Source organism: Ceratotherium simum, chromosome 10, assembly GCF_057802395.1.
Source record: "Ceratotherium simum simum isolate JZ-2026a chromosome 10, ASM5780239v1, whole genome shotgun sequence".
Classification (NCBI taxonomy): Eukaryota; Metazoa; Chordata; class Mammalia; order Perissodactyla; family Rhinocerotidae; genus Ceratotherium; species Ceratotherium simum.
In genome coordinates, this window is record NC_141909.1 from 17,555,299 (window position 1) to 17,568,195 (window position 12,897).

Here is a 12,897-nt window from a genome sequence, read left to right on the forward strand (position 1 = left end):
ATACTAATTGAAAGAAACCAGATGCAAAAAACCATATGTTTTATGATTCCATTTATATGAAATGTTCAGAATAGTCAACCCTATGGGGACAGAAAGTAGATTAGTATTTGCCTAGGGATGGGGGGGAGAGGAACAGGAATCGACTGCCAACCAATATGAGAGATCTTTTGGGGGTAATGGAAGTGTTCTAAAACTGTATTGTGATGGCTGCACGACTCTGGAAATGATTGAATTACTAAAAATCATTGAAGTGTGTACTTAAAACTGTTGAATTTTATGTTGTATATATTGGTTTCCTGGGGCTGCCCTAACAAAGTACCACAAACTGGGTGGTTTAAAACAACAGAAATTTATAATCTCACAGTTTTGGAGGCCAGAAGTCCAAAATCAAGATGTCAGTAGGGCCATGTTCCCTCTGAAACCTGGATGGGATCATCTTTCCATGCCTCTTCCTAGCTTCTGGCGTTTGCAGGCAATCCTCGGCATTCCTCGCTTGTAGATGCATCCGTCCAATCTCTGCCTCCATTGTCACATGACTGTCTTTTCTCTGTGTGTCCCTATCTTTTCTTATAAAAATACCAATCATATTGGATTAAGGGCCCACCATACTCGGTACTCCAGTGTGCACTCATCTTAACTAATTATGTCTGCAACAACCCCATTGCCAATTAAGGTCACATTCTGAGGTACTAGAGGTTAGGATTTCAATGCATGTTTTTGGGGACACAACTCAACCTATAACAGTATGCAAATTGTACCTCAATGAAGCTGTTAAAAAAAATCTTAGAAGATGTCCATACAAAGATTCATATGATACTTGAACATGAGCCATTAAAAACACCTCTCATAAAAACAGGATCCTTGGCAATTGATGTGTTATTACTCATTTCATAAAATGACACACCATGGGGATCCATGCCCCTGAACTCAATCCTGTTAGATAAGGACATTTACAACCAAAAAACTATGAATCACACATCAGTAGATAAAGTTTAATTCCCACAGTTAGTAGTAGAAAGGAATGAGCAGAGAAAGGAGGAAATGGCAAAGAATGGAATAATTTTTGGAAGTTATTGTTCAGCATCCATTGTATGTAGGTGTGTTGGGAGGAGCCAGAAATTACATAAAGGAGGCATCCGGCTCTGAATTCTGTTAATGAACTAGGTCTGGGCTGCTCAATTTAACCCAGTCCCTAACTCTTTACTCTTGCATTTCAGCTATTTATAAGCTCCTTGGGTATTTGTTTAACTTTTGTTTTTATTGTTTGTTTGGTTGGCGGAAAATTCCTTCTTTGAAACAGCTCTATTCCCATTAAAAGAAAATTTAAATCTGGGTTTCCTTTTTACAGTTTTCCATCAGGACTGGGGAGTACTGGTAACTGGAGAGCCACTACACCCTCCACAAATACATTCACTGTTAAAAACTGCTAAATAAATCTAATCTACTGCAAGAGGCCCTAGCTCATATGCCTTAACACATTATCCATAAGATGTCATGTTACAATTACAGCACCATATCCCCTTTATCTGGTTCTTTTTTTTAAATTTCTTCTATAACGCTATCAATTTCTGACATATTTTATAATTTACTTATTTATAATGTTTATTGTATACCATCTGTCTCCCTGAATATAATATAACCTACCAGAGCAGTGACCTTTGTCTATTTTTTTTTACTGACAAATACCTGAAGTGCTTAGAAAATTCTATGGCATATAATATTCACTCAAGAAATATCTATTGACTTTATTGAATAGTCTTTCTATTATGACTTGAAATACCCTAACCTTTTCCCCTGCCTCCTCCGCCATCTCAGGTACATCTGACTGTGACCTGACAGGCCCAGGACAATTTCATCTTACCTGACCTGCTATCTCTTTAACGTTGTGAGCTTTCTTTTATGAGGTTCCATGCACAGTTTCGTTTTCCCTCCATAGTCGTGAGATATAAGGAATTTAACATAAAGGGAAGAGCAAAAACTTTTTTGAGGTCTCATAGTTCACTACAGAGCAAAATTGTTCTGAAAAGAAAAAGCTCTGGCTTCACAAAGCTTTTATTGAGATCTAAAGGTTCCTTCTGAAAGAGTAAATGCAAAAGGCTGTCTATTCAACTAAGCTTCACAAACCAATTAGATTTACTAGACAGTATCTTAGAATTTATCTTTCTACACTTTTTATTTCTCTGTGAAATAATAGTAAGTTTCTAAATACTCGTTGAAGCCGAAGAGCATACAGCAGTGGTTCTCAAATTGTCACCTGCATCAAAATCGTCAGGAAGGCTTGTTGAAACTCTGATGGCTGGGTCTTACCTCCAGAGTGTCTGATTTAGTAGGTCTGGAGTGGGGCCCAAGCACTGGCATTCCTAACAAGTTACCTAGTGATGCTGATGTTGCTGATCCCGGAACCATGTTTTGAGGACCATCAGTATATGTCAATTGCAAGGTCTCATTTGTTTTCTTTTTTCTCCTAGAGACTCCTGGATTTCTCATGTGAAAGGGCACATCCATGATGGTTTGGAATCATGAGTTAAGCAACCCTTAACTCAAAAAGAATAAGCACTACAAATCCATAAGAGTCATCAATCCCCCATCCAAATCCCTTGAGAGTACACAGATAACCCCTTAAAGGGCTTCTTGAAAGTCTACAGGTATCTCCTTAGCCTCTTTTAATTGAACTGGGACCTATTTATGATGAACAAATGGCAAACATCTGGGGCAGCTGTGAGCCAGTAAAAGAGCCCTAGATGTAGATACCCATTGAGGTTCCTGGCTCAGCTCTAGCGTGAAGTATCAATTATCCTGATTACAAAATGACGGTGACAATGCCAACTTTGCCAACTTTTTCATTATAAATGAAGGTAAAACTAGATTGTGCAAAAAGAAAAAAAAGATATAATTGTTTTTGGAAAGGTCTTATAAAGGTGAGACTAGTGAATCAATAATTTTTTGTAGTTTTATTTGTGAATAAAGTGGATCATTTGCTGGTTACCTCACCAGAAATTGTCTTATCACCCAAAACCTTTGTTCTCTTCCCTATCTAAAATGTGAATATCTAGGAAAAAACTACTGATGAAAGGTTTTCATGTAACCCTCAAATTTTATGACACCCACTGAGCTTTACTTAAAAAACAATGAGTTGATCAATGAGCTAAATTTTGCAAAATTTTCTTTAGATTTTAAAAAATAAATTTAGGTCATTTTATTAAATCAAAAATAGTTAAATGTTGCTCTGTATGCTTAATTCCTCAATGCAGATTCCGATATCAACTGCAATATCACATCTTGAAACATTCATTGGAAAGTCAATGGATTTCTGGAAGTTATAAATTTGTAAGAGGCATAAAATTATATAAAACAAATTCTTAATATTGATTTTCTGGTATATTAAAACCTTAAGTGAACCAATTTCAACTGAGATAATGAAAACAAGATTTCCCTCCATGCAAATTTACCAGGAATCAAAACATTCTAAATTTAATTCTCATGTGTGGATAGATAATCAGTTGAATTAGAGCTTTCAAACTGGGGCAGCCATAAGAAGAGGGTGTGTGTGTGTGTGTGTGTGTGTGTGTTGGAGGTGAGGAGAGCTGAGCTTGAGAGGAGGAAGTTGAAGAAAGGTAGAAGTGATGGGCTCAACTCTACATCAGCTATTTTTAGTGTAGGGCAGGGCAGTGATCATTAAAGTATATCATCATACTCATTGAAAGAGGGGTGTTTTTTTTTGCATATTTTATTGTGTTAAAATTTACATAAAGTAAAATTTGTAAATCTTAAGTATCTGATAACTATAACTGTAATCACAACCATAACCATAACTAGATAGATAGATAGATAGATACATAGATAGATAGATACATAGATACATAGATACATAGATACATAGATACATAGATGCATGGATAGATACATGGATAGACAGATATCTCACCCATCTACAGAAACTTTTAATCACCCCAGACAGGTCTCCACACCTCCTTCTAGCCACTCCTCACACACACCAGAGGCAAATCATATGGCTCCCTGTTCAATCTCCCACTCAATACAGCACAGGATTTTTCTCTCCAAGGCTGATATTAAAACTATATTCCAGGGTTTCATAGGTGATTCTAATGTTTGATTAATATTTCATAATTTAAAAAAATCTGCAATGAAATAAATGCTATACACACTGAAAAATGTTAAACCCCAGACTTTAACATAGCAGAGAACAACATCAGGACTCTTGGACTCGTCAAGCCAACAACTGACCTATGAATAAGTAATTATCATTAATTTTAATTATAAAATAAATTTATATTTACAGCCTATTGTTTCTCTCTGTCTTATATACTGGTTTTTTTGTGTAATGTTCCAATTATTTCCTATTGCAAATAATTTGAAAACTACTGCTTTACAACATACCCAAAAGAAAAAAAAAACTTGAGCTTCTTTATAATCATGTCTAGTATTGACAAATTCACAATTCCAAGAGGCAACTCTAACTATGAAAAAAGTTCTTTGCTACATATAGAAATCTCTCTATAATATCCACAATTCAGCTCTGTTTCTACTTCACCTACACCACAGAGCAACACAGAGAAAATTTACTTTCCTAATACAGTGCTTAGTGCCTACAATATTCTGTCTCTCTCTCTTTATCATTAATCTTCACATTTTCAGTTTCTAAAACGATTATTTATATGATACCAAATGGTACAACCATGACAATTGCATTTTGTAAGTCAACATAGTAATGTTGAATGATACAGAAACATCTCTGCTGTAACATTGGTGCCTTCCCATATATTGACAACAAGCAGCAGATTGACAATGTACATTGTCTGGTATATTAAATGATTTTCTGCTATATTAAAATCATGCAAGTAGACATCACTAGTGGTTACTAATGATAATAATGTAAGTTACTGATGACAATGATGTAACAATAGTGTGAGTAATTAAAATTCAACCCTCATTCCACAACCAAGAATGTCAGCATTCACTTATATACATTCAAGCTTAATTAGGTCCCTAATTAATATAGAATTGCCCTTTAAAAATAGATATTTATGTCTCAAATTCTACTGGACAGTCCTTCTTTCAAATATAAGAGAGCGTCCAAGGAGATATGGTTTAATGGAAAGATTTTCCTTTTTTGATGAGTTGAAGTGCACTGGAAACTTAAAAATGCATGAAAAGCTAGTTTTCCCCTAGAACTTTGGCAGTTATTTGACATTTGAACAGCACCATCTACATATTCAGTGACATTAAATAATATGGTATATTTAAGGATATAAACCTTCTAGAGACAGCCAAGAGATTAACAATACATAATAATTAATTCAATAACTATCACTTGAAGCCCTTTTCATGTCCAATGAATACATAGCTGTTGCATGTTTTAAAGTTAATTCAAACACTGGAACTTAGACAAAAATACCTTATTTCATTTTCGTACAAAGTTTGAATAAGAGATTTTTCTTACAATTAATTTGAATCTTTACTACCCCATGTTTACTTGAAATTATAAGGCATATTGTCATGCTCAAATAATGTAGAAAGATTATAATATCTAAATAAAAAAACAGATTTTTCTCACTTTCTTCTTCTTAGCGAGTTTAATTTTATACAAGAGTTAGTAAAGCATTGAATTCTCACCTTTAATTTATGATTAATTCATTTTCCAGCATATTCCTTGATCTGAGTATAATGACCTACAACCAAGGTTAATGTGGTGTGCAGTAGCTCCTGGTCATCACCAACTCTTGCTTTCCATGCTTTGAGTAGCAGAGATTAGAGGATGAGGATTTGTGTCTTTTCCGTTTAAAGTCAATCTCATGACTTTTCAATAAGAACAGGAAATGAAACTATTTAATGTCATATACATGAATTAATTTATCTGTATTATCATATCCCAATAGGACAAATGTAGAAGTTGAGGCTTATAAGTCAAGACTTCTTGGAGTCAAATGACAAGTAAGTACAAGAGCTACGCTTTTTTATGAATCAAAACCAATGCTCTTTCTACTATAATGTGTTAACCCTCTTTGCTATTGTTTACTAGTGTTCTATTTCATTAATGATCCCACCCTTAATCATAATCTTATCTTTAGCAATAAAGACTCATTATATAATGTTCACATCTATAATTATAGTAGGTTCCAAATCCATTCTGTGTAAATGAAGATATGAAAAATATTTCAAACAAAATATTTGGGATCTTAGGAAAAAGTCTTGCCTGAAGCTCTCCCCTGATGCTAAAGTGTGTTCTGTAAATGCACATCAGCATTGGAGGTAGGGACAGGTATGGCCAAACCTGGCAAGAGTTCCTCTATTTTACTCATTGCATTGGCTACTATGCTTCCTGCCCCTAGTAATTGTCTTCTTTCTAATCCCTCTCCATTGTCTACTTTATGGCATTTGTGTAGAACATAGAGTCTCATGGTCTCTGCCCTTCCCTTCCCTTCTACCCCACCATCTACTATCCTTGAATTCAACATCCCCAAGAAAGAGATTTGTTCACTAGTTCACTACCGTCACTCTCAGGCATGAGAGTTTCTGTTGGGTCAAGCTCATGCCCAAACTCAATACTTATAAAAAAAAAAAAGAGATTATCTTTCCCTAGTTAATTATTCATATTAATTAAATGGTTACAAAAAGGCACAATAAGTACTTCTAAACATGGAATGAAAAATGTGGGCAGCCTAGTAGATGCTAAGTGGAGGTTAACTACTACATCTTTGGAGGGAAACTCTGAATCCTTTCAGAGATTAGAAGATGCTTCCTGAAAGACACCCTCAAATGGCCCTATCTTTTCATTTAAGTCCTTTTCACTCACAGAAAGTTTCCAATGTCTGTCTTAATGTTGATGAACTAAAACACACCAGATATAAATAGCACTATCAAGGTATTTGTATTGTTTATTGGTTCATGTTACAACATCGACTACTATTCTTAGCTCCTTGTGGGGTAACTCCTATGTGGGGTAACCATCTGCCTTGTATGTGGCAGTCTTTCGTTTATTGGCTGCTAAGAAACAGTGAGTCTTAGAATATCTGACCATGGTGAGCCTCCAAGCAAGCTGAACCACCAATTTTTATAGAATGACTTTAATTATGTCTAAATAGCTTAATTCCTGTGCTTCTAAAATAAAACACCTGTTGACCAAGCTAAGATGACAATTTTCTTCTGACAACAAATAGGATAAGATATAACTGGTATTTTGAGTTCATTTCAGAAGAAATTTGCTGGAATATAAATCTGTAATCTAAAAAAAAAATGTAGGAAAGTCATGCCTTTGGATATAGCATTTCATCAAGAACTTTCAGAGTATTTAATACATATTAAAGTAGTATTAAAGAAAAATGTAATTGCAATCATCAGATCCCATAGTCTTCCTTCAAAGTAATGAAGTAATGGAGGCAGAAGTGTTCCTACATATGTTCTTGGTGAAAATGGATCAGATCAGCCATTTTTAGGTGAAAACTGAAGTTAAGTGTTTATGATACAACAGAATCATGTAAAATCATACAATTTTTAGAGTTGGAAGAAATCTCGGGGCTTATATAGTCCAATATTTTTCACTTTATTTTCCAATAAAACAACAATCTAATTAGATTATTCTGTTTCTCACAAAAAGTCATGGGGGTCAAATATATTTAGAAATATTGCATATTTTCTCCCCTTTCCTCTATTTAGAATAACCGTTAACTTCTTCTTCATTTAGTAAATTCCTATTCCTATGCTAAAATTTAAGAGTCCATCAGCTCTACTAAGAACTCCTTTGACTCAACCACTGAAGGTCATTGCTCCACCTTCCTTTCTTCCAGAATACTGTTTATGTGTGTGTTATAGCACAGATGGTATTGTTATTGTAGTTCTCTGTCAACAAAACTATTCTTCAATGTGACAACTAGCTTATTCATTTTGCTAGATTCATCCAAAATATGCATCTCTGATATGAAGGAGGGGGTTCCATAACTGTGATACGTTAATAAATGTTTTCCAGAAATGCACCAGTTGAGCACTCTCACTTCAATAAAGGCGAAACTCATCTGCCTTTATTATGAAAAATGCTAAGTTTGTATAAAGAATATTAACAATGTACAACATGTTTAATTAGCATAATGTTTGAGGACTTAACTTTGAAAGAATAAGACCTACTAACACATCTCACATAAGCTACTGAATGATATGCAGGTAGTAACCGCTTTTGCAGCTATCAGTGGTTTTGAACCTGATTCAGTTATTATGAGGAGAGGTAAAAGTTTTATAGCACATCTCTCCATCTCTCTGATCTCTTAAACGCAGATGGCACTGCCGTATGTCTGGTAAGAGGTCTGCTTACTGTCAGCTCTGGTCCTAGGTCAGCCATAAGGCTGTCTATCTTTAGAAGGTAGTTCACTCTCACTGTTTTTTTCTCTTCTCTCTTAAATCATTGAAGCAACTACACTGACCAGATGTGTTTTTAATGAGTTTGTACTTATAAAGATTCTCAGAGTCCCCAGATAAAAGGAAATATCAATATACTTTTCAAAGCCCATTCCGGTAGTGATGTCCTTAAAAATCAAGAAAACAGACACTTCCTAACAAGACAAGATCAAGATACTCTCAATTACTGGAAAAGACAAAGAGTTGAATGAGAAGTTTAAATTTGCTAACTCAAAAGATATATATTCCTTTATCCCTGAGGAAGCTTCTTGTTAAAATGCTGCCATATAAGCAATGAGCCACTACCCATTATAATTCCTTTCAGCGTTTTCCCTACATGCTTTTCATTTCCAAAATTGCAGAGCGACCAACACCGGCCAGAGTGGAGCAGGTATGTAATTGAAGTCTTAAATTGCAGAATGTTACACAGTATTGTTCCTTCCTACTAACAACAGAAAGAAGGAAGGAGGAACATACAAATGGAGACACAGATCAAGGGAAGATAATGACGTGGAAGTCATGCACATGGTCTATGAGATTGGGGGCATAGAAAACTAAATATAAGGAAAGAGACGTGCAAGAGAATGACAATGAATCTAACATTTTGACAAAGTTGAAAGAGGAAAAAGCTACATTCTGATGTAAAGTTTGTCTTTCTTGACTTTCTTAGGTCTCAGGTTAAGAAAAACTTTAAGTTTACATTTGAAATAGCACAGGAAAAGGTAGAAAAATTTAAAATGTTAAAAGCAACAGTATAGAGTTAAGGACTAGACTTAGAATATTAATAAGGGATGTGGGGAATGAGCAATTCCCAAGACATAGTTCCTAGTTAACACCTTATTTGGTTATGCAAAATCTTTAAACATTGAATTGGCCTTTTCCTGGAATTAATTCATGTGACAAAGCGTACTTAAAAAAGAAACAGTACAACATTCAAATGTCAAAGTCATTCACTTCTTAGAAGGTAAAAAGTGTTCTTCAGAGGAGAAAAAACATGTTTCACTGAACTTAGAAGTGTTTTATCATTGACTTTGACATGAACATGGTCACTTTTAAATGGAAAGTGGAGTGTAAGAAAACAAAAGACTTTCACAACTTGATTCTAACATCTTATTAAGGACTAAATCTGAAGATTAATGATTTTCTTCAGCAAAGCTACATTTATTTGTTCTTAAAAATTTATTTTTTGTATAGGGAACCCATATATATAATCAAACATTCAAAAGGTACTAAAGGATATACATTGAAATGTCTTTCCTCTCATCCTTGCTCCCAGAGGCTCGTATTCCCCAAATACAACACCATTACCAGTAACCATTATACATGACCATATTCACTATATGTATGTGTGTGTGTGTGTGTATATAAACTGTATCTGTATTTGAAGCAAATGTGTATATATATAAATTGTATATATATATATATAAACTGTATCTGTATTTGAAGCAAAATTTGGGTTCATTGAAAGTGTACAAGACTGTTTACTAGGAATAAGAAAAAAATATTAGTGAAATCAAGAATTTTTTTAGGTTTTATAGAATCTTTAGAAACTTTATTTTATCCTTAGTTTAAATAGTGACTTTATCATGAACTGTACCATTTCTTGCATGAATTATTAAACATATAACAAAATTTTGCATTAAAAACATGGAGTATTTTATACAATTGAATATAACTCTGGTAACTTGCCACTCTCTCCATGCTATTAGAGTTTTAAAGATTTTCTAAGAATAGACAAAACACCTTGTCTGCTGGTAGGATCTGTCCCTTTTTGGTTCCCAGCTTCCCATCTGCAGATAGAGTAGTCCTTATTGATGTTAGCAATGAAAGACTCAAGAATTTCTAGACTCAAATGCCACACTAGCTACTATCGGAATACTGTTGGGTTGGAATCTTGGGCACTAATCTGGTTAGTACACTTAACTCATTCTCTGGTTAGTAAATGAGTCCCTCTCTTGTTTCTTGTATCTGAGATCCCCTCTTCACAATGCTTCTCTTATGCCAAGATTTAGATGTGAGCTCTGACTCACTCCTAAACTGGGATCCTGCCTCTGCGCCCAGATCTGGCTTTTCCCAAAGGTCAGTTGTGTATCTGTGTGGGTTTACATACCACCTGTGCCTGAATCCCCAGTGAGGCACTCTCCTGTCTGTAGAGACTCCTGTTAACTTTGCAGAGATATAGACTGTTTGGTCGGACTGTTGTTGGTGACTATACTTCCTAAATACTGTTTCTTCCTCCCCTCCTGCCATGTTTTACTTGTAGCACCTATAACTAGGTCCATCTTGGCATGGATGTGTCAAGTTTAAGGCTATCATACCTTGTTATGGTTAATTGGCTCATATCTAAACATGTGCAAGTGAGAACGCCAAAGCATAGACTTATTCATGAAATAATGTTTACCACTTAAAATATGAATCCATCTACCAACTAGCTAGAGTTCAGGGGATGGAAAAAGCCACGAAGTGACGGTAGAGTCGGCTGAGCTTCCCATTATTAACATATAAACTTTCACTTCAGAAACAGAGCTCAAATACTTCATTTCAAGGTAATTTGATTTGCTTTCCTGGCGGGAGAAAGTAAGGCATGGTAAAAGGTTTGGGCTTGTTCCCAGCTCTGCCTCTTACTAGGGATGTGAACTCAGGCAAATTACCTAAGTCTCTAAGCAAGATCCTCCTCAACTATAAAATAGGAATGATAACAATAACATCACCTACCTCATAGGGTTGTTGTGAAGGCTAAATGGGATGACACATGCAAGACGCTTAAAATGGTGCCAGGCACAAAGTATTACTTAATATTAGTTAGAATTATTTGAATGTGTGGGAATTTTTGTATTTATTGAGCAAGAAAATTCTGTGCTCAGAAGTGAAGCAAGGAAATGAAGAATCTTTTCATTGATCAGAAAAACCTCATAAAAATGATGCGGCTGGTGTGGTAAAAACAGGAAAAGCTAACCCTGTGCCAGGCACTATAGTAGGTGCTTTACGTATATCATCTCATTTTAACACTCGCCGAGGGAGAGTTTCTTATTCTAACCATTGGAGTGGGAGAAACTAAAGTTCTGTCAAGATGTCAAAAGCTATGAAGGAAGAGAGCAGCAGGACCTGGATGTGAAGATCTGAAGGCCGGAAATACAGCCAAATGACTAGGCTGCAAACCCCATGCCCTGCTCTGTAACCACTGCCTTCTCGTCCTCTCCAGCCTGGTAGGGGCGGTAAATAAGCCCTTTCCTGATTTTACTGTGCATCACAGGGGAAAGGCTCTATCACAAACCGGTTTAGGTAGGAAAATAAACTTGGATTCAGCAAATTAACTTTCAGCATAGCTTTCAATGACTAGGGTCTCAGGCTATTAAATTTGGAATTTCAGAAACACGCTCTAGCAAAGAAGAACAGCTGCTGCTGAATCCCAAGCCGCAAAGCAACAGAAGCTGCAGCATCTGGACCGACAGCCACCAAAGCTACATCAGTAAATAAGGTGAAAGTCCCCGTGCAATATGACCCTTCAGAATCTTCTCCCCAAGCTCGCTACCGGTGGCTCAAAGGTACCTGCACAAGGAAGGCAAATGGCATATTCTTTTAAATGTCTGTTCAGGCAGGAGACTGTGACCTTTGCTCTCTATTGGTGGAATGGATGCTAACACCACCAGCTGGAAGTAAATAGAGATTTTAATTGAAACGCATACTACTATCTACAACTGGGGGTGGGGGAAAGCAAACCAGAGAGTTTTCTAAGCTATCTAATGAGCACCCAGCATGGCTTAGCTTTCTACAAATGATCCAACATTAGCCTGGGCTTGTTTTGCAAACAAATACTCAAAAAGCAAACCTTTCAGCTCTTGCACATTCGGCGCTGTTTCCCAATACCAGCTCTATTAGCTAATATAAAATACAAAGTGTAATTCAGGATCTGTTTGTTTTTGTTTCCTGGGGAAAATGGAAAAGAAACAATATTGGAACATAAAAACTGGAGTTTTTTAAAAAAAAATGTAACGATGAGTTACTCGATATGACAGAATGTGCAATTATTGATATAAATGCAGATCGGTCTCATTTAAAAGCCTTTTTCATAGATACATCTTTCTCTTTATTCTTAATACTTTTAAAAATATGCTTTATTTCCTCAGATCTTCTTATTCCAGTGGAAGAAATTAATCACAGTCTTTCAATTTAGTATCTTATCACCTAGTAAAAAAGAAGGTCTTCTTCATTTATTTTAAAATGCTGGCTATCTACCAACATGGTTTATTCCATGTGCTGCTGTTTGTTTAGATGGCAAGAAAATTTTTGTGAATACAAAGTGTCATTAGTCATCATTGCTCAAGTTAACTGGCCTTTCTAAAGGTTACCAATGCTTTATTTCTTTCATCATATTACTTATCTTAAAGAGACATCATATGTGAGGATAAGATATTTGACAACAATAATACATTTCTTGATTGCTGTTCAAATACATAGAAAGAGGTTTAAAAATGAAGCTAATGGACAATG

The 12,897-nt window shown here is 35.5% G+C and overlaps 1 protein-coding gene across 7 annotated transcripts in view; it reads right to left on the minus strand.

Annotated features, from left to right (window-relative positions):
- GPC6 (glypican 6) overlaps positions 1–12,897 on the minus strand; it is a 1,052,395-nt gene that overhangs the window by 753,340 nt on the left and 286,158 nt on the right. The window lies entirely within an intron of this gene.